The sequence below is a fragment of the Malaya genurostris genome, chromosome 2, assembly GCF_030247185.1.
Source record: "Malaya genurostris strain Urasoe2022 chromosome 2, Malgen_1.1, whole genome shotgun sequence".
Lineage (NCBI taxonomy): Eukaryota > Metazoa > Arthropoda > Insecta > Diptera > Culicidae > Malaya > Malaya genurostris.
The window spans coordinates 183,791,549-183,810,476 of record NC_080571.1 but is presented as its reverse complement, the minus strand read 5'-3'; the positions used below and the strand labels follow the sequence as shown (position 1 = coordinate 183,810,476).

Below are 18,928 nucleotides of genomic sequence, written 5' to 3'. Positions count from 1 at the left end.
ACTGAGCTGTAATTGTTCAAAACCTGACCACATTTCTACGTGTATTTTTCTTGAGTTTCTAGTTTGCACCGCTATATAGAAAACAAAAATGTGTTCCACATTAATATTTATTTTAATTATTTATAAAATATCTACCTACTTATAACTATTCCTAACCTAATACGTACAAATTTTGAATTATTTGTATTTCAGAGATTGAAAATTTTGTTCAGTATTGTTCGAATTTTTGTTCTAGTATATCCAGGCAGGCCATCTCATGTACTTCTCTAGTCCTTGTCCAAGGGGGTAGATTTAGAATCATCTTTAAGATCTTACTTTGAATGCGCTGAAGCCTAAGTTTGTGTGTTCGTGCACAGCCCCGCCAAACAGGGACTGCGTATTCAATTGCGGGGTAGATGATTTGTTTATAGACAGCCATCTGATTCTTCAGGCACAGTTTAGATGTTCTACAAATCAGCGGATACAGAGACCTGATGAGTATGCTGCATTTTGATGTGGAACACATCTTTATTAGGGGTGCAAATCATAAACTACACGTAGAAATGTGGTCAGGTTTTAAACACTTACAGCTCAGTCTGTTTTGTATCAATTATTAATATTATTTCATCATTTGATAGAAAATATTTCTACGTATTGATTTGAATGTTCAAAGCCATGTATTTTGAATTGTATATCATTGAAATGTTGATTAATAGCTAGCAGTGTCCTAATTTGTCTGCAAAAAATCTCCAGCATACCGGATTTCCCTGCCATAGTCGACGGTTTTAAAGGAGTAAGCGATGTATCAAAGAGAGAGCATCGCTCTGATTGGTCAATCGATGCAAAAGCGAAGCTGCTGGAAGCACTCGAATCTATAAATAGAAGCGCAATTAAAGCTAACGTTTCAGTCCCTCTCGTAGCAAGCTAGAGGTAGGTTGCTACTAGACAGCAAGAGAGAAACGCCATAAAACGATTTGAAACTTTAAAAGCTCGCTGTGCGTATTACATTTCTCTCCATGCTCTCTCGTAGATGTGTAAAAAGACTCACGATGTGGCCGGGTGGCCAAGAAAGTTTTGATATTTTCGGTTACAAGTTTGATTACATCACATAAAATCCAATAAAGCTACCGCTTGTTTGGCAGCCTTGCTGAGCCGATTTTATTCCTCTCTCATGTTTCGTTACGTTACCAAGCAGAAATGGTGCCGCCATAGAAACGTACTTGCCATTAGAAAAATAACATTTCCTTAATTTTTATCGCGACAACATATATGTTTTTATGCACTAATCGCATCTAAACTAAATTATCTAGACATTGTCAGGATAGATTTTTGATCCATGCTTTTGAAGGTGAGATATTCAATGAACAAGTTGAAAGTTGCCGTTTTCAGCTATGCAACTCTTAGTTCAGAAAAAAGACTTTCCCGACCGCTAAAGTCAAACAATCATTCTGAAATTTTCATAGAATAATCTAAACTAAATTTCTTAGAGATTGTCTGTTGGGTTTTTTATATTCGTCACCGTTTCTGAGAAAATCAGATTTGAAGCGTGAAAACAGCCCTTCAAAACGCACTAAAACACACTTGCGTCAGCCCTTAATTGGTATGCTCTGATCTTGTGTCATGCAAGCTCGGAATTCCATGTTATGTCGTTTCCCCATGAGAAATTGACAACTACCCCTGGATAAATTTTGAGTGCTTAAGATTAATTTCTAATTTATATTAGATGAACTCGATTGATAATGAGAAATAGTTTATCGCTTCAACCGAAATCGCAGAATGGTAGAGAAACTTAACGCTAAAAAAACTGCTTGCATAAAAAACTTGAACACAAGCTTGGCGAAGAGAGGCTTAGTTATCGAAATCGCAAGTATGTACAAAGATATAATTGCATGCATTTCGGATAATGGTGTGATTTCGTCGGTCATAAAACAAATGCAAATCAAGAGAAATGATGTTCGGTATTGGTTCGGATTGTTTGAACTTTTTGATTGTAGATCATTAGAAATTTTGATTGCCTTGTTCCACATCAACGGCTCGAACAACCCCATATGGTTGATCCTTGTAGTTTTTTTACGATTTTGTCAACATGTGACCTGAATATCAGATGTCTGTCAAAGGTGAGTCCTAGATAGATAACTTCATCGGACCATTGAATGACTTCATCACCGAATCGTATTCGGCATTCGTCTGATGGAACAAGTTTTGGAGATCTTGAATGTGGAAACAAGATGACCTGAGTTTTTTGCTGCATTGATCACAATTTTCCAGCTTGTAAAATATTCCGTTAAAGCGTCCAGACCTGTCTGTAGTTTATTCTTCAGAGGATTAATGACACGACCTTTGTAAAGAACGGCAGTATCATCAGCAAATTGTGACAGAACACCACCACCCGGAAGAGGTGGGATGTCTGATGTGAAAATGTTGTATAGAATGGGACCTAGGATACTTCCCTGGGGTACACCAGCAGAAATAGTAAATCTTTCTGAAAGTGCATTATTCAGAGAAACCTGGAATGCTCTATCTGCAAGATAATTTTTGATAATTTTAATAAGATACATGGGAAAATTATAACGATGCAGTTTAAATACCAGGCCATAGTGCCACACATTATCGAATGCCTTTTCAATATCCAATATTGCCATGGCAGTCGTTTTGGACACTGATTTGTTTTGCTGGATGACGTTGTTAACCCTTGTGAGTTGGTGGATGGTGGATCTTCCTTTCCGGAACCCAAACTGTTCTTCATGTAATATATCCTGTTCATCTGCGAAAGCAAGAATTCGCCTTTGTATTGACTTTTCAAACAGCTTGGATAGGGCAGAGAGTAAGCTGATGGGCCGATAGCTTATGGAAAAGGAAGGATCTTTCCCCGGTTTCAAAACTGGGATAACTTCAGCTTACTTCCACTTTGAAGGGAAGTAACAAAGCTCCCAGCACCTGTTAAAAAGTTTAGCTAAGAAGACAAATGAGTGAATACTCAAATATTTCTGCTCAATGTTGAATGTGTTGTCGAAACCGGGGGCCTTCATATTTTTGGATTTTTTCACAATAGCCATCAGCTCATTCGCAGTGACTCTACTTTCTTCCGGAACCAAGCTGTCTGATTGGTCAACCTCAGCTAACGCTATCATCAACGACTCTTTCATGTGGACTAACAATGCTGAGTCCTAAATTGCGAGAACACAAAAACTGCTGGCCTAGCGCATTTGCCTTCTCTAGTGGTGTGATTAAAGGTATTCCTTCAGCTGCGTCCTGGGGTGACATCAGAGGAGGAATAGGCTTCGGTTTTTTCTTAAGCACCTTCATTAAAGACCAGAAGGGCTTTGAATGTGGGAGAATTTCTCGAAGCTTTTGCTGAAAGTTTCTGTTGCGAAGCTCAGATATCCTTTTCTGGATTATACTACACTCATAAAAATAGTATGGTAACTGTTACTATATAGAGGGCCAAATTGACCATGAGCGTATAGTGGTTTTCAACCGACTATGAAATCAGATGATTTCAACAATAGTCAAGTTCATGTTTACTATGAATGGTATCGGCTCTAGAATAGTAATATTGAACAGTGTATTGTATGAATAACTAATACGATTGAGATGGTTAGCCTAACCATGACCGAATTTTTTTTTTTACATTGTAGTTTTTGCTATAACCAGAGTCATTGTATTTTTGACATTTCACTTCTAGTTATTTTGAAACTAAAAGCAGTGGTTGATTCAACAATGCTGAAGATCAGCAAAACATGAGCTAATGTTAAATTCTAAAACAAGAACAACAAAATAATTTCATTAAATTTTATTTTATTTTCGCATCAAATCAAATGATTATATACCTGGTGAAATATTGCTTGCTTGATAGCATCACTTGATCCAAGGCTCTGTCCGGTGGAGTTTTTCCTGAAGCAGGAATTGGCAGCATAAATGAAATTATTAGCCAAGTCCAGATGCAAACCTCGATACCCACCTGCGATTTTCCGTCGGGTTCGAGCGAATTGAATCCGGGAATCAAATGATAATCTCCGTTTTCATCAATCGCTTGATGTTGTTTCTACAGCGACCGATAACGAATAATGAACCGTATACGAGACGTCAATTTCACTGGAAAACATGGCCATTGCTGGCAAAATTGTTGAAAATTTTAAATTCAGCGACGGAAACTGTTACGGCTACAAACTTTACTCACCTGCAAGATCTATTAAATTACTCAATATAAGTCACAATATAAAATATTGTTTTCAAGTCAGTCACTGATGTGTTATCCACGTACTAAATTTTCTGCTATATTGTAACTTTATGTGACAATAACAAAGTACACCCGTTTATTGACAATTTGTATAGTCAGCACAAATGAAATACATAGTCGGTTAAAAAACACTATACGATAATGTGCTTACTACTTAAATTATGTTGATATGGACTACATGACTAGTGTTTTCAAACTTCATAATTGTCTTTTAAACCATGTTTCTATTTATGGTAACATTATTATACTGTGAACATGTTTACATGGTAGCAATAACTATTTCGCTTCTCATATATATCAAGGCTCGAGAGCAATTTCATCTTACTAAAAATTGTGATTTTGACTATTTGTTCGTATGTTTGAGATGACTACCATTGTCAGGATGACCATGCCAGAAAAGTCATAAACACAAATAGTTTAGTCAAGTCGTAGTCTTTGTTGTCTAGTAATTTATACAATGCAGATGGTGAATATTCATATATCATGATTGTTGATACTATTTAAGCGTATAGTTGAAACACAGACTAACAGACAGGACACTCAAATTTGATTCTTCAATCATTTTAACGGTCATTTCGAATATTCCATTATTTGGGACAGTACTCACATGTGTCATGATGGCGCCACGTTACCCTATCAAAAACATCATGTCTGTCATCTAGACTGTCTTTATTTTTTTCATTTACCAACAGAGTTGCCATTCATACAGAATTACCTGTAATGTATTGATTTGTATACGTCCATGCGAATTTCATGCAGGATACAGATTTAATACATATTGCCAAAGATAAACTGAAGATTACAATGTTCCATACGTTTCATTGAAAAATGTTGGGTCAGTAATCGTGAACCAGTTGGTTCAGTAATAATGTAATTTTATTGACCCTCCGTTAACAAGCGTCGACTAGTTCCGACAAAATGCCATGGAAACAATACAAGTTAGAAATCAAGCACACATATGTTTACATTCAGCATATAATGATTTCTTGCCACAACTGATGCTTCATGGGATGAGGCTATAACAAACTAAATAAATTCTAGACAATGGTTCTAAGTAGTTTTCACTTTCTTATTCTAAGAATCACTGATATAAAGCGAAATTTCTCAATATCGTTCATACTGTAACTTGACATTTTTCCAAACATAAACAATCATTGTCATAGTTACGACGCATCTAGTGATCAGACACTTGTTGTTTTGCTTCAAAATACTCAAATTGACAGTGAACCGAGCTCATCGAGGGGTCCTATTCAAATGATACCTAAGAAATCGCAGACTACTCTATCTTGAGTTTATCTTTGATATTGCCTAAACTATATACATAATTGCGCCTACTTCTCATCCTCCAACTCAATAAAAAATCGAACCCGTTTTGTTACAATATTTACTTGCTTCTGGTCTGTCGCCACTTAATTTCGGGTGAAAACTACCAACACAATAAAAAATAGTCTAGATGAACAAATTTGAGTCGAATAAATGGTTACCCTCCAACATCAAGAAAAAGTTAAATATATTATCAACGTAATCCAATAAATCATTGTGACGATTCATTTTCAAATATTTTGATGAAATCAGGCATCCCTGCAAGCAGCTGATCGGTGTTGACAAACGAGGGGAAACCAACTAGTAAAAAAACTTTTACATAACACAAGGGGTGTACAGATAGTAAATAGTTCGCGCAGTACAATATAGGTGGAACTAGTGCATCACGAAAAATAATTTTTATTAGAATTTACTCATACTGTCATGTCTGTTAGTCTGTGGTTGAAATGACAATGAAGAACAGGTTACGGTTACTATGGTTTTTTTCTCAGTGTAGTTAAGTTGTTATAAGAAGTCTTCTTATCTAGTATGCCAGTTCGTTGATACTGCCTCCGGTAGATATTTCGAAGTCGGATGAGTTTCTTGGTGACACTGTCGATTTTGTACTGGAACCGTCCTATAACGAGCGACTGTGATTGAATGCTGGAAGGAAGATAGGGCCGCATCGATTTCCATCGGGGAATCTAGTGGCAAATCGATATTAATAAGTTGGTCGGCGATTTGTTGGAATTGGACCCAATCGGAGCGATAATAGTTCTTCCGAGGTTGAATAGGCACTGTTTCTGGTGAAGATCCCAACGTCAATATTACTGGAAAGTGGTCGGAAGATAGCTCGTTGAAGACAACCGGAGAGCTGTCTATGGCGATGTTGCTGATAAATATATCCAAAATGGAATGAACTCCTGATCTGGAAAGTCGCGTTGGTTGATCCGGAGCGAGGATGTTGTACTGTCCAGCTACGTAATCTTCGGCAAGTACGAATCCGTTTCGATTCTGTCTTTTGTTTCCCTACAGCTCATGCCGTGCGTTCAGGTCCTCAGCAATGATGAATTTGTTCTGTCGTCAAGTGAGCATAGCCAGATCTCGCTTCAATGATGCACACGTACCATCTCAAAGATTGGTTTGTTTGGGGCAGTACGCTGCAATAATGATGATGGGTCCCATCGTCGTTGTAATCTCAATGCCGATAGCTTCTATGAGTTGCAATTTAAAGGCTGACAGAAGCCTGTGCTGAATGGATGATTTAATGGCAACGGCAACTCCCCCTCCTCTGGTAGTTGTCCGGTCGAGCCTGTGAATCCTGTAATTGGAAATAAAAATAGAAATTTCAGGTTTAAGATGAGTTTCAGTTAAAATAGCAATATCGGCATTCTTCTCTTGAAGAATGTTGGATAACTCAGCAGTTTTGCTCCTGAGTGAGCAAGCATTCCAATTTACTACAACCAACTCATTATATTGCATATTCGATTATGAATTTGCCTAAGGCGTTGATTTCATTCAACCGCGTTCTGCAGTTTCGTAGTTTTGTTGTCATTGTTTCAAAAATGACGATCAGTTGTTCAGCAGAGATTAAGTCACCAGAGTCATCCTTTGCTTGTGGTTGATTATTGCCCCATCCAGGAGGGATTTTTGAGGAAGATTCTTTTTGTGATCCAGCGGCTGAACCTTTTGGATTGCTGCGAGGAAGTGGCGGCAAATTTGGAATATCCCTCTTCGGTGGGAGGTTGATTGTTTACGGGACGCCTGTTGTCGAATTTTTGTGAACTCAGCACGTTTGGGACACGATTTGCTAGTAGATGGATGGTCGCCATCACAGTTCACACATTTTGCAGCGATGTCATCTAGTATGCAATCGTTGGTATTGTGTGAACCGGGACATTTCCCGCACCGACTTTTCCATGTTCAAACAGTTCGTGCACTGTGTGACATCTCGATGTACCGGTTTATACTTTTGCCATTCGATGATTATATGAAATAATGATTTTATGGTTTTCAGTCGACTCATGGTGATGGAGCCCTTCTTCAGATGAACCAAGTAGAGTTGATCTCGATACTTTTTGTCCGTGTTATGTCGCTTCATTTTAAACACCATCAAAGGCTTTAGTCCAGCCTCCGAGAGTGCCTGCTTTAGTTTGGCTTCCATCATGTCGGGTAGTCCTCGAAGTACAACCTTCATAGGTCAGTTCGCTCGTACATCTCAACCAAGTCAGTCGATAAACCAAAACCGCTTACGTTCAGGACAGAAGAAATCAAGTACAGTATTGTGTAGTGAACAATAGAACGATCTCGAAATGAGTGAACCAAACGAACAAAAGCTACCAAACGAACAAAAGCTGTTGACTTCAGACAGTGCAAAATTCGACTTCGATACGAGAACTTGAAGGTTTGCTTAAGGAGTAAATGCATCTTGATGTTAAACGTGTGCATTTACTTCAATGCAATAAGATCAATAATGTTGTTTACATCCAGTTCTAAAAAGAGTTGGATGCAATTCAATTTGCTAAAGACAATAATAATGTGCACTATGTGGAGAATGAAAATATCAAGCATAACATTCCAGTTTATATGGAAGATAGTGCTATAGAAGTGCGTGTGCATGATCTACCCTCATGCGTCCCCGATCCTTATATTCGCGCAACTATGTCCCAATACGGAGAGATTCTCTCTATCGAAAAAGAAAAGTGTAAGAATTTTTTCCCCGGTATTCTAAATAGCGTACGTTTGTTACGCATGCACTTGAGGAGGCCTATACCTTCTTATGTGACATTCGGTCAGGATACAAGTGTAGTAGTTTCGGATTAAGAACCAGAGTGTTTGACTGTTTTTCCAATAATGAATGTGTATTTTCATTTCTACTTATCTCTAGCCGTACAATTATTCTTACCATAACTTATCGTTTCCTACCGGACGTACCTGGAGCGGGAGAGATCGGAAAAACCATAGAGAGGGAGAGAATGTCATGCTAATGGAGAAGGACTGGTAAAAACGTTCACAGCTGTGGCCCAGCTGTGATGTCATAGATTTGGTTATTGACCTTCGCTTTATGCAGGGCAAGCAATCACGAAATATATTGCTAGCTGCCTGCGCGGTGGACTTAGGTCGAGGTAAATGCATTTCTGTAAGGTTTATGACCGGCATATCCAAATTCGTGGAAATGTCGTATTTGGTTTGGGATTGAATGTAAACTGTACTTAGAATGGATCATGTTAAGATGGGATAATTTGTTATATTACACAAGAATACCGTGCAAATCACTTGTTACCTATGACAATCAGATGGCCACATGTCAATATTGCCAAAAAGCTGTTCGCTTCGGTAAGCCATGTGATAAACCGGACAAGGAGACAACTATACCAAAGGACAACGGTGCTTCCTTTACATCAACCCCAAGCAACCCCAGTACACCTGTGACAGTCACCAACAACAGGGAAGTATCCCGTTCAACGAAACCATCCAACGTAACCCCTATAGAACAAAGTACACCAGCTGCAGTTAACAGCTTACCATCCAACCAACCAGCAACTGCAAGCAATGTACAACAAGGCGCATCTACAGCAACTAGCAACGAAATCAACAACAATACCACGGCAATGGATGACGAGACGAACCACCAACAAACTTCCCCTCAATTCTCGCAGGAGGAAAATGGAAGCTCCTCTCCCCCTAGAAAAAGGGTGACAACGAGATCCAATACAAAAAAAAATTATCTAAAAACTCAGCTAAATCGGTCACGTAAAGCTTGTACGCAAATAGGCCTGAATAAAATATCTTTTAAATAAAAAAAACCTTCATAGGTTTATTGGCGGCAATATCGTGTGTAAAGTATTCCGCTTTTGTCTGCTTCAGGTACAATTCCACTCCTTTGTAGTGGTTCAAAGCCGGAACAGTTATTTTGTAGCCTTCAGTACATAAACGGATTGTTGCCTGTAGTCCTTTTCTGATCAGTGTGTTGAAATCCGAGCGTAGAGTTGGTGGGAAGCCCTTCAGGTAGAAAGGTGGCATTTTTTCCTTCTTCTGCAGTTCCTCTTCGACATCAACTGGCAGATCAGCGTATTGGTTGTTACTCAGTAAAAGGTTGTTTACCTGTACATCACTTGGCTTCAGATGCTTAGCATCCTTTGGATCCTTCTCGGATCTATGGCGCGTTTTACCCATAGCTTGGGTAGGTATGGGTAAAAGCTGCGAATAAAAGGTAAAACGAAATCGAAATTAGTCGTAGTAGGTTATTCGTCTATCCACATCGAGTGTTAGATGACGAATGAGATCCAATTTTTTGTTGAAAGGCTTGTTTTTACCTGATTTCGTAGCTTTTTCACTAATGGGCGGTCCTCACGGCTAAAAAAATAGCAGCATAGAGAATTTTAATTTCGATATTTCATTTCGGATTTACATTTCATTGAAAGAAACTATCCGGATGCTGTACATGATTCATTCTTGCCTTTCAGAAGGACCAAATTGCGGAACTCACTACGATATTAAACACTGTTCGGAACATTTTCTCGAACGATTTGTTGTACAGCAGCAGATATTTTGTTCTCTTCCTCAGAACGCGTTCTGATTGGCTGATGTTGACATGGGTCGAATGAGACAGGTTTTTCAATAGTGTACTATTGAAATACTTCAATGCTTTTTCTTTACACGCTTAAGTTGAAAAATTTCGATTCTATTGGTAGTTAGATTATATAAATCCCATCACAGATCACTGAGCTATGAGCTTAAAAAATACGAGAAAGGCAAACGCCCCTTATGAATTATCCTCTTTGATACTCGTTTATACTAAACATTTCAGAAAAGTTTAATTTTGAATTATTTGAGATTATGTTACACAACTGAATATTTATCATAAAATTGTGATCATATTTCCGATGGCATGTAGCAAAAATTATGTTGATTCGTTAGATACAACAAGAGATATTCACGATCAAAAACTTATCACTCTCTCAAAGGGTAAATTTGAAAAAGGCACTCCGTAATAAAGTAAGTCGTATTCACGACAAAAAAGAAAAAAGAAGGAAGAGAGAAATAAACAAGACACATACGGCGAGATAATGCCGCAATTTCGCCTGAAAAATTTTGACAGCAGCCGGAATGCAGACAGTCTTCTGACGGTTGCCAGAATTCCTCACAAGCGGGAATGTGTTTACTACATATTTTTTGTTGAATTGAACAATATGAATAGCAATAACTACACTCGAAAAAATTCACACGTTAACTTTATGTGAAAAACACGTAGATTTCAAAAATGGATTCGTCATCCCTCGGTTAATTTTTCAATAGACGTTGTAAGCAAGTGACAGTTTCTCTTTGTTTACTTTCTCTTCTATTAATTATCAAGCGGTTTCCACGATTATCACTCAACTCTTTGCATGAGATGATACCCGAAACTTTCGACTTTCAAACAGAATAGCGATATCAAAGAAAATCTTTTTAATCACATCACAATAATCGAAAGAGAGAGTGATTAAAGAGAAACTGTCACTTACTTATACACCCTTTTGAAAAATTACCCGAGTTTACGTGATCTTCTTAACAACCCACTTGTACGCGCAGAGATGTCTATCTCCTCTGTGTGACGAAGAGCAAGCAAAATTTCTCCCCTCGCACTGACAACTTCAACGAGAGCTCTTCTCTTTCACATTTATACACCACTGTTGTGTAATGTGTGTACGCATCATGAGTGCGTTTGTTTATTTCCTTTTACCTCTTCCACTGAATCGCACCAAAGTGCTAGAGCATTAGCTAATAAATTCTCTGAGGTGGATGCAGATACTTTCACAGAGGTGTACACGCCGGTGAGCACTCTGCTGTATGGTTTTCGTAGATGAAGCGTGGACACGCAAAATCAGCAAAATAAAACAATTTATCGTAAAATTTTCGGTTTTCCTTGCAAATTTTTCATAGCAAGGCCAGATCTACTCTCTATTAATTGAAGTTCACAGAAGTGTTCGCTCACCATCACGCGCCAGTGGTCAATTGGGTGTATTTAGACGAGAGCGCGTGTGAGCGATTCATGCGAAGAGAATGTGTTTCACTCGCGCCAGCTGCTTTAACCACAAGCACACGCTCAAATGCTGTCTATTCGACACTGAGAAGAAGTGCGCTTTCCTCTTTGTGCGGTGCTTCGTTTTTTGCATCCTCGGTGTGGCAAAAATCTGACTCTAGCGTGTATCACTTGTGACCTGTTATTCGTTGGTCACAATGTTGTTCCTTTGGTCACTGAGTCCAGCTTGTATATATTTCCATCACTGGCCATCAAGGCGAGAAGACTGCCACCGCGAGAGTTAAACCATCAACCAGCAGCGACGGAGAGCGCACCTTTTGCGTGGTTAAAACCTCAAACGCTCAGGTAGCAACTCTCATTCGCTTGCTGGCCATCAAGGTGAGAAGACTGCCATTGCGAGAGTTAAACCATCAACCAGCAGCGACGGAGAGCGCACCTTTTGCGTGGTTAAAGGTCAAACCGCATTCGGCCGACATTTCCATCGCCGATCTTTTTTTCGCTCTTCGGTTATGACTGAGCAGCCGGCGTGCGCATGTATAGGTACGCCGGACCCGACATAAAATTCATATCTTTGGCAACGATATTCCTCACCGAGCTTTTCGCACCGTATCAATCGTGTCGGGTCCGGCGTACCTATACATGCACACGCTGGTAGCTCAGCCGTAGTCGAAGTCAACGCCGGAGAGCTCGGATCGGTTGGCTCGGCCGAATGCGGAGTGCCCTTAAAACCTCAAACGCACAGGTAGCAACTATCATTCGCTTGCTGGCCATCAAGGCGAGAAGACTGCCTTCGCGAGAGTTAAACCAACAACCAGCAGCGACGGAGAGTGCACCTTTGCGTGGTTAAAACCTCAAACGCTCAGGTAGCAACTATCATTCGCTTGCTGGCCATCAAGGCGAGAAGACTGCCATCGCGAGAGTTAAACCAACAACCAGCAGCGACGGAGAGTGCACCTTTGCGTGGTTAAAACCTCAAACGGTCAGGTAGCAACTCTCATTCGCTTGCTGGCCATCAAGGCGAGAAGACTGCCATCGCGAGAGTTAAACCAACAACCTGCAGCGACGGAGAGTGTACCTTTGCGTGGTTAAAACCTCAAACGGTCAGGTAGCAACTCTGATTCGCTTGCTGGCCATCAAGGCGAGAAGACTGCCACCGCGAGAGTTAAACCATCAACCAGCAGCGACGGAGAGTGCACCTTTTGCGTGGTTTAAACCTCAAACGCTCAGATAGCAACTCTCATTTGCTTTTCGGTAGTCGTAACGAGAAGTTCAAATTTCAGATATTAGTTCCGCAATATAGGTTTAGTATTCAGAGCCTGCGTGCTGAAACTGTATTCCGGAACTAATTTCAGTTTCGAAATTGCAGTTCTAGAATTCAAACTGGATTCTGAGTCTGTTATTGGTTCTAAATTTAGTTCTTGAACTCAGGGTCCAGTTCTTTATTCCAGACTTCTTCTATTCGGTTCTTTTTAGAACCATAATAATACTCGTAATGAATTATGCGGAAATTTACTTTACTGTACTCTATACAACTCATTCTGGTAGTCATGGCGGTCTTCAAGTTTCAGAACTTAGTTTTGGAATATGGGTTTAGAATTCAGAGTCTGCGTGCTGAACTAACTCAACTCGTCACTCTTCATCACGAACGCTTTCATAAAAAGTTCTTTTCAGAGCCACCATTTTTTATTATAATGAACTATACTGCTTATTTCATAATATTTAATTGCGTTTCAGAATGTTTAATGTAACTAATATGTAATTTAGTCTAGGCGCATCGTTTAAATTTCTAGTAATGAAAGAGGGGAAAGTTGCACAATTCAAACAATCGATCAATTACCAATTCGAATTCGGAAGCATAAATAAAGCGTGTCATATTCGTATTCGCGACATTCAGTTATGTCTCTGACATTACACACCCGTACTTTTTAATTCGGAAAACTATCGGTATCGCAAACAGCAGCAGCCATCAGCGTACTCTCGCAGTAAATAACTGGACAACAAATTAGAAGCCCAGCATCATCAACGGCGAGTATAGTAACCCAGAACCAGCAGCGCATTTTATTGGAAGTAAGAGAAAATCACAAAATGGCTACCGGCATTCAATTCATCACCAATCTCAATGGAGATTGCAGATTGTGCACGGAGAAGAACTCCAAGGATAATATGATACAATGTGATGATTGTGACAGGTGGTTCCACAATGTATGTGCGAACGTCACAGTCATTCCGGCAGCTAATGAAAGATGGGCCTGCATTAAATGTAGATTAATCGAGAAGAACCTCATGGAGCTCGACCAACTTCGACTGGACTCAAGGGTACCGAAACAAGAATCTGGTTCAAGTAACCAGTTTCGGTCAGATGATAATTGGATCATCTATTTAAAAAGGCAGTCACTAATGACATTGCCGAAATTTAGCGGTTCGGCCAAGGAAGGGCCGAAATTCAAACAAATATATGACAGCACCACAGAAACTGCAGCTTTCACGAATTTGGAGAATTTAACTCGTCTTCAAAATGTATTGGAAGGATACGCAGCAAGATGTGTACAACAATTGATGCTCAATTCCGAGAATGTACCAAAGATTATATAACGTCTAGAAGACAACTTTGGTAAGCCGGAATTTGTTTACAAAGAGCTACTTTCGGATATATTCCGAGTAAAGAAGGAAAGTAGAACAGCTATCATAGAGCTGGCGGATGCTCTTGAAAATTTGGTAGCGAACATAGAGGTGATACAAAAAGAGGCGTACCTACAAGATCATAGGTTGATCGCCGATATTGTCATGAAACTGCCATATGCAGTACAGCTGAAGTGGACAGAAACACTTCAATCTAATACCAGGACCCCTACGCTAAGGGACCAAAGTAAATGGCTGAAGCCACATGCCGCAACAACCAGGATGATGAATGCAAATTTTCATCCGAATGAAAAAAGATCTCGGGTAAATGTACACGAGAAAATTATCCCAGAATGTAGCTTCTGCAAAGAAACCCATTCATTGCCGAACTGTGGAAAGTTCAAGAGACTTGATGTTTCGGAAAGGATCCAGCTCGTGTATAAGCAGCACATGTGTCTTAACTGTCTCAAATCTTCTGGACATATACTGCGGAATTGCAAACAACAGAAGAGATGCGGTAAAAATGGGTGTAATAGAACTCATCATCCTCTGATTCACGACGATAATATGAGACAGAATCAGAAAGCAGAGCAACCGAGAAAGGTAGAATCGACGACACGACCAGACACTCCGAAGAAAAATCGGAATAAAAAGTGTTCGTGAGCGATTTACCACCAGTTACCATAAATATAGCGACCCCTTGAAAATGACAAAAACTAATTATTCGAGCAACACTGTTTAAGTTGCTATGAGCTAGTTACCAAGGAGCACCAGAATAAATAAACAAACAGTTTGAAACAGTTGTGGAATAATTCCACATTTAATGATTATTCAAAATCATTTACAAAAAACTGCAAAAAATAACAATAATTCTTTCGAGGCTAAATTGTGTATAAAGTTTGTCAAACGCTGCTTGGTGAGTGGTTATGTTCATATAAATGGATTTCTAAACGCTTTGTGTTTTTAGTTCGATCTCGAAAAAAGAAATTATGATGGATTGGTTAGTATCATTACTAGTGAAGTTGTCTGGAGCGAGTTATCAAAAAGTCTACATTCAATCGGCTTGGTGGACTAGTTTTAGACCAGGAAGCTCGAGCATTGGCTTCATTCCTTACGGGAGGTAATCCTGGTCCGTTTGCGATAAGCTTGCCAGATTGCAACAAATAGCGACAATTCTGAATCTAGAGAGCGTTTCAGAATTACCTGAGTATTAGGATTCGTCTTCAACAACATGCCGTCTGACACCTAGCGAAGTCCGGACAATTCTTGCGTTAAGGATTTACAGGTCATTCAGATCCCCAACGCAAAAGCAAAAATGTTCTAGTACAGATACATTTTTTATTGAATCTGCAGGCTGGACTTTAAAATAGACGACATAAAAAGTTGAAACTTTAAACGAGGAATGTAAGTATTTCTGGGAACGTTATGAATGTGATAAATGCTTAATTAGATGAATATATTCCCTCTGAAGATAACACACGATAAGTTTTTTATAGCCCTAAACAACCGAAATCAATTTTTTGGTGGTGAATAATTTGCGTTTCCGGTACGGTACGCCACTTCAAATTACATTTTCGTTATGAGACAAGTACTCCAGAAGTGTCGCGCCATTGACTTCAAAGCGGCATACGACACAATCGCTATGGTAGATTATGCAGCTATGGCAGATCTCTGAAAGAATAAATTTAATATCTACCAGCCGGCCAACTACACTCAGTGGTTTCGTTTTAAGTGAGAATCTCTTGTTTATGTTTACATTTCATATGTGGTTTCCAAGGATACTGGTAACTGTTTTTCAAAATCAATAATTTACCAACTTGTGTTGCCAGTTCCAACATTTTTTCAAGCGATTCCGTTTTGACATTACCAGTTACTGAGGGGTAGTTAGATTTGCGATACAGTTTTGATAGTCGAGTGGCAGGTCGTGTCGTCGGTAGAATCCTCCAACCACCATATGGATTCGAAATCAAATATCTATTTTCAAGTAATACCAGTTAAGCTGAAAAATGGCGAACAAAGCTTGGATACATTTGCGTTTTTGGACGCAGGATCTTCATTGACGCTAATAGATGAGCAAGTTGCAGATAAACTTCAGCTCAAAGGCATGATCGATCCGTTGAGACTAAAATGGACTCAAAATGTGTCTAGAGACGAACATAATAGTAGGCGCGTCCATTTGTGGATAAATGGAGAAGGAAAAAAATCCTACGCGCTGAAAGGAGTTAGGACAGTTAAGAATTTACAACTTCCTACTCAATCATTAGATACCGAGTTGATAAAAAATCGGTATAAACATTTAACAAATTTGCCTGTAAAGAGGTATAGCGATGTTCAGCCGAAAATACTGATTGGGCTAAATCACACCCACCTAATAAATCCCGTCGATAGACGCATCGGGAAGGAAGGTGAGCCAACAGGTATTAAAACCAAATTAGGATGGCTAATTTACGGTAACATCAGTGGAACCGTAGAATGCGGACAGATTATGATTCATAGGGAGGACCAAATACAAATAATAATACCCCTAAGTCCCATACATTCGGAGCGCTAATGTTTGGTTCACAGAATGGTCAATTTAGCCTAGCATGTTTTACTTTTTCGTCATGACAGCTTAGAAAAGTTGAAAAAGAAAATCTCTGGCAACACTACGACATCGAAGCATGCTAGTAATTATCATGAAAACAATGCGTCGCTATCAAATAGCGGATGAAAACATTTATGAATGAAATGACTTATATTTCAAAACGAAAACTTCGATGATTTGAGGTATTTTATTTATTCCATTACCAAGTTTCATATTGTTTTTTTTTTTATGGAAGAACCATATTCATAACTGACGCCAGTGTGATATTCTTCTGGACCGCAAGTGATCGACAAATATCCAACAAGTTGTTGTAGCATATCTGGAATTGTGTATTTATTGACGTTTTAATATGTTAAATAATAAACGATTGAATCAGAGATCAGAGTGCGCTCGCATTCCTCGGTAATATCAATGTTGAAACACTTGCTCTGTTGAACTGCCGTTGTTGTAGTCATATGCGAGGGAACGGCTACCTTTTTTAGTAGCTTCCTCGAACGTCCTCAAATATTGTGCATCATTCTTTCGAATCACACATAGATCAATGTTAGAACCGGATCCTAAATCGTTGAAAACTCCGGCAGTAATTGCCTCACGAACCAACTTTTTGCTCTCCTCTTCATCCATATCTGGTTTCCAGCGAGACTCGAACACGGACATAGCTGCAAGTCTGCCCGATCTCATTGTAGCATAAGGCAGCTTATCTGTCGATCCGTGAGGATAAATACAATAAATATACGATCCCGTATGATATACACCCCCTAAAACCAAAGCAGCGCTAATATGACCTTGATAGCGAAACAAAAACTGTTTCAACATCGTATTAGCAATAACTATCGGGACTGTTCATCCAGTATTTAACCGGTGTAATTCTAAATTTGACGATATCATATGAGTGGTTATTTCCGTGTCAGCAGCTGTTCCGGCACCACAGTAGTTCATGTTTTTAGTCAAGTAGTGAATATTTTCGCAGTTTTTATCCTCCACGATTGGTCTCTCAGTAGCACGAGTTTTAATAGCTTTCGGCGGAACAAATCGTTGGTGCATTGTTGAGCATTTCTATAAAACATCAAGGTTAGAAATTCAAGTCTTGCGTTTCCTCTGACGACACTAACCTGCGACAGTTTTCAAAACTGAATCCGGGTGCTTCCAGATGTCGATAGTCATATCGGTTCTTAGTCAAACAATGGTAATCACAAAAAGCAGCTTCAATTACATTCAAATTCTTTCGGATTTTCCACGATCTCGAAAAATTAAACATCTTTGTTTATGAGCATAATAAACAGTCACTATGGTGAATCATTTTCCAGTCATCAGAGTTGCCAGTTTTATATAAAATTCAATAAGGTACACCGTCACTCTGACAGTGTATCATGACAGTGTACCGCACGATGCAAAATGTGTCCTTGAAAATTTGTCGGAGTACTCCGTATTATAATTTGTATTTGGGGAGGACAACGATTTGCATCGTATGATGCATGATTACTTCACCACAGAAAATTTTGGCGTGAAAACAGTTGCTAAGCTACCAGAATCTAAATCAGACGAGCGTGCTAAACAGATAATCAAAAGCACGATGAAATATGTAAACGGACGTTTCGAAATCGGGCTGTTGTGGAATGACGATCAATTCCAGTTCCCGGATAGCTACAACAATGCTATGAATAGATTGAGAACAATGGAAAAGGGTTTAAATAAAAACATCGAATTAAAGAAATGGGCAATCCAGACGTTTAATGATTACGAGGAGAAAGGATATATAAGGAAATTAACATCAGAAGAACTGAAGGAACCAGAAGCAAGAACATATTATTTACCTCATTTCATTGTTCAAGGAAAAAATGAACCAAAACCGAGATTAGTATTCGATGCTGCAGCTAAGGTTAAAGATATATCGTTCAATACTGCGTTGTTATCAGGCCCCGATTCGACTACATCATTGTTCGGGGTACTTATTCGATTCAGAGAAGGCTCAATCGCCATATCCGGGGACATAAAGGGAATGTTCCACCAGGTGAAAATTAGGAAAGAGGATCAACATGCTCAACGATTCTTATGGAGAAGTTGTAATTCTGACGCAGACCCCGACATATATGTGATGCAAGTGATGACGTTCGGTTCCACTTGCTCGCCTGCGTGTGCTCAAGCAGTAAAAAATTATAATGCCGAGCTATTCGCTGAAAAA

At 39.2% G+C, this 18,928-nt stretch overlaps 1 pseudogene; it reads right to left on the bottom strand.

The window, feature by feature from the left end:
- Positions 1 to 17,051: 17,051 nt before the first annotated feature.
- Positions 17,052 to 18,346, bottom strand: LOC131432651 (proteasome subunit beta type-7-like; annotated as a pseudogene).
- Positions 18,347 to 18,928: the final 582 nt, after the last annotated feature.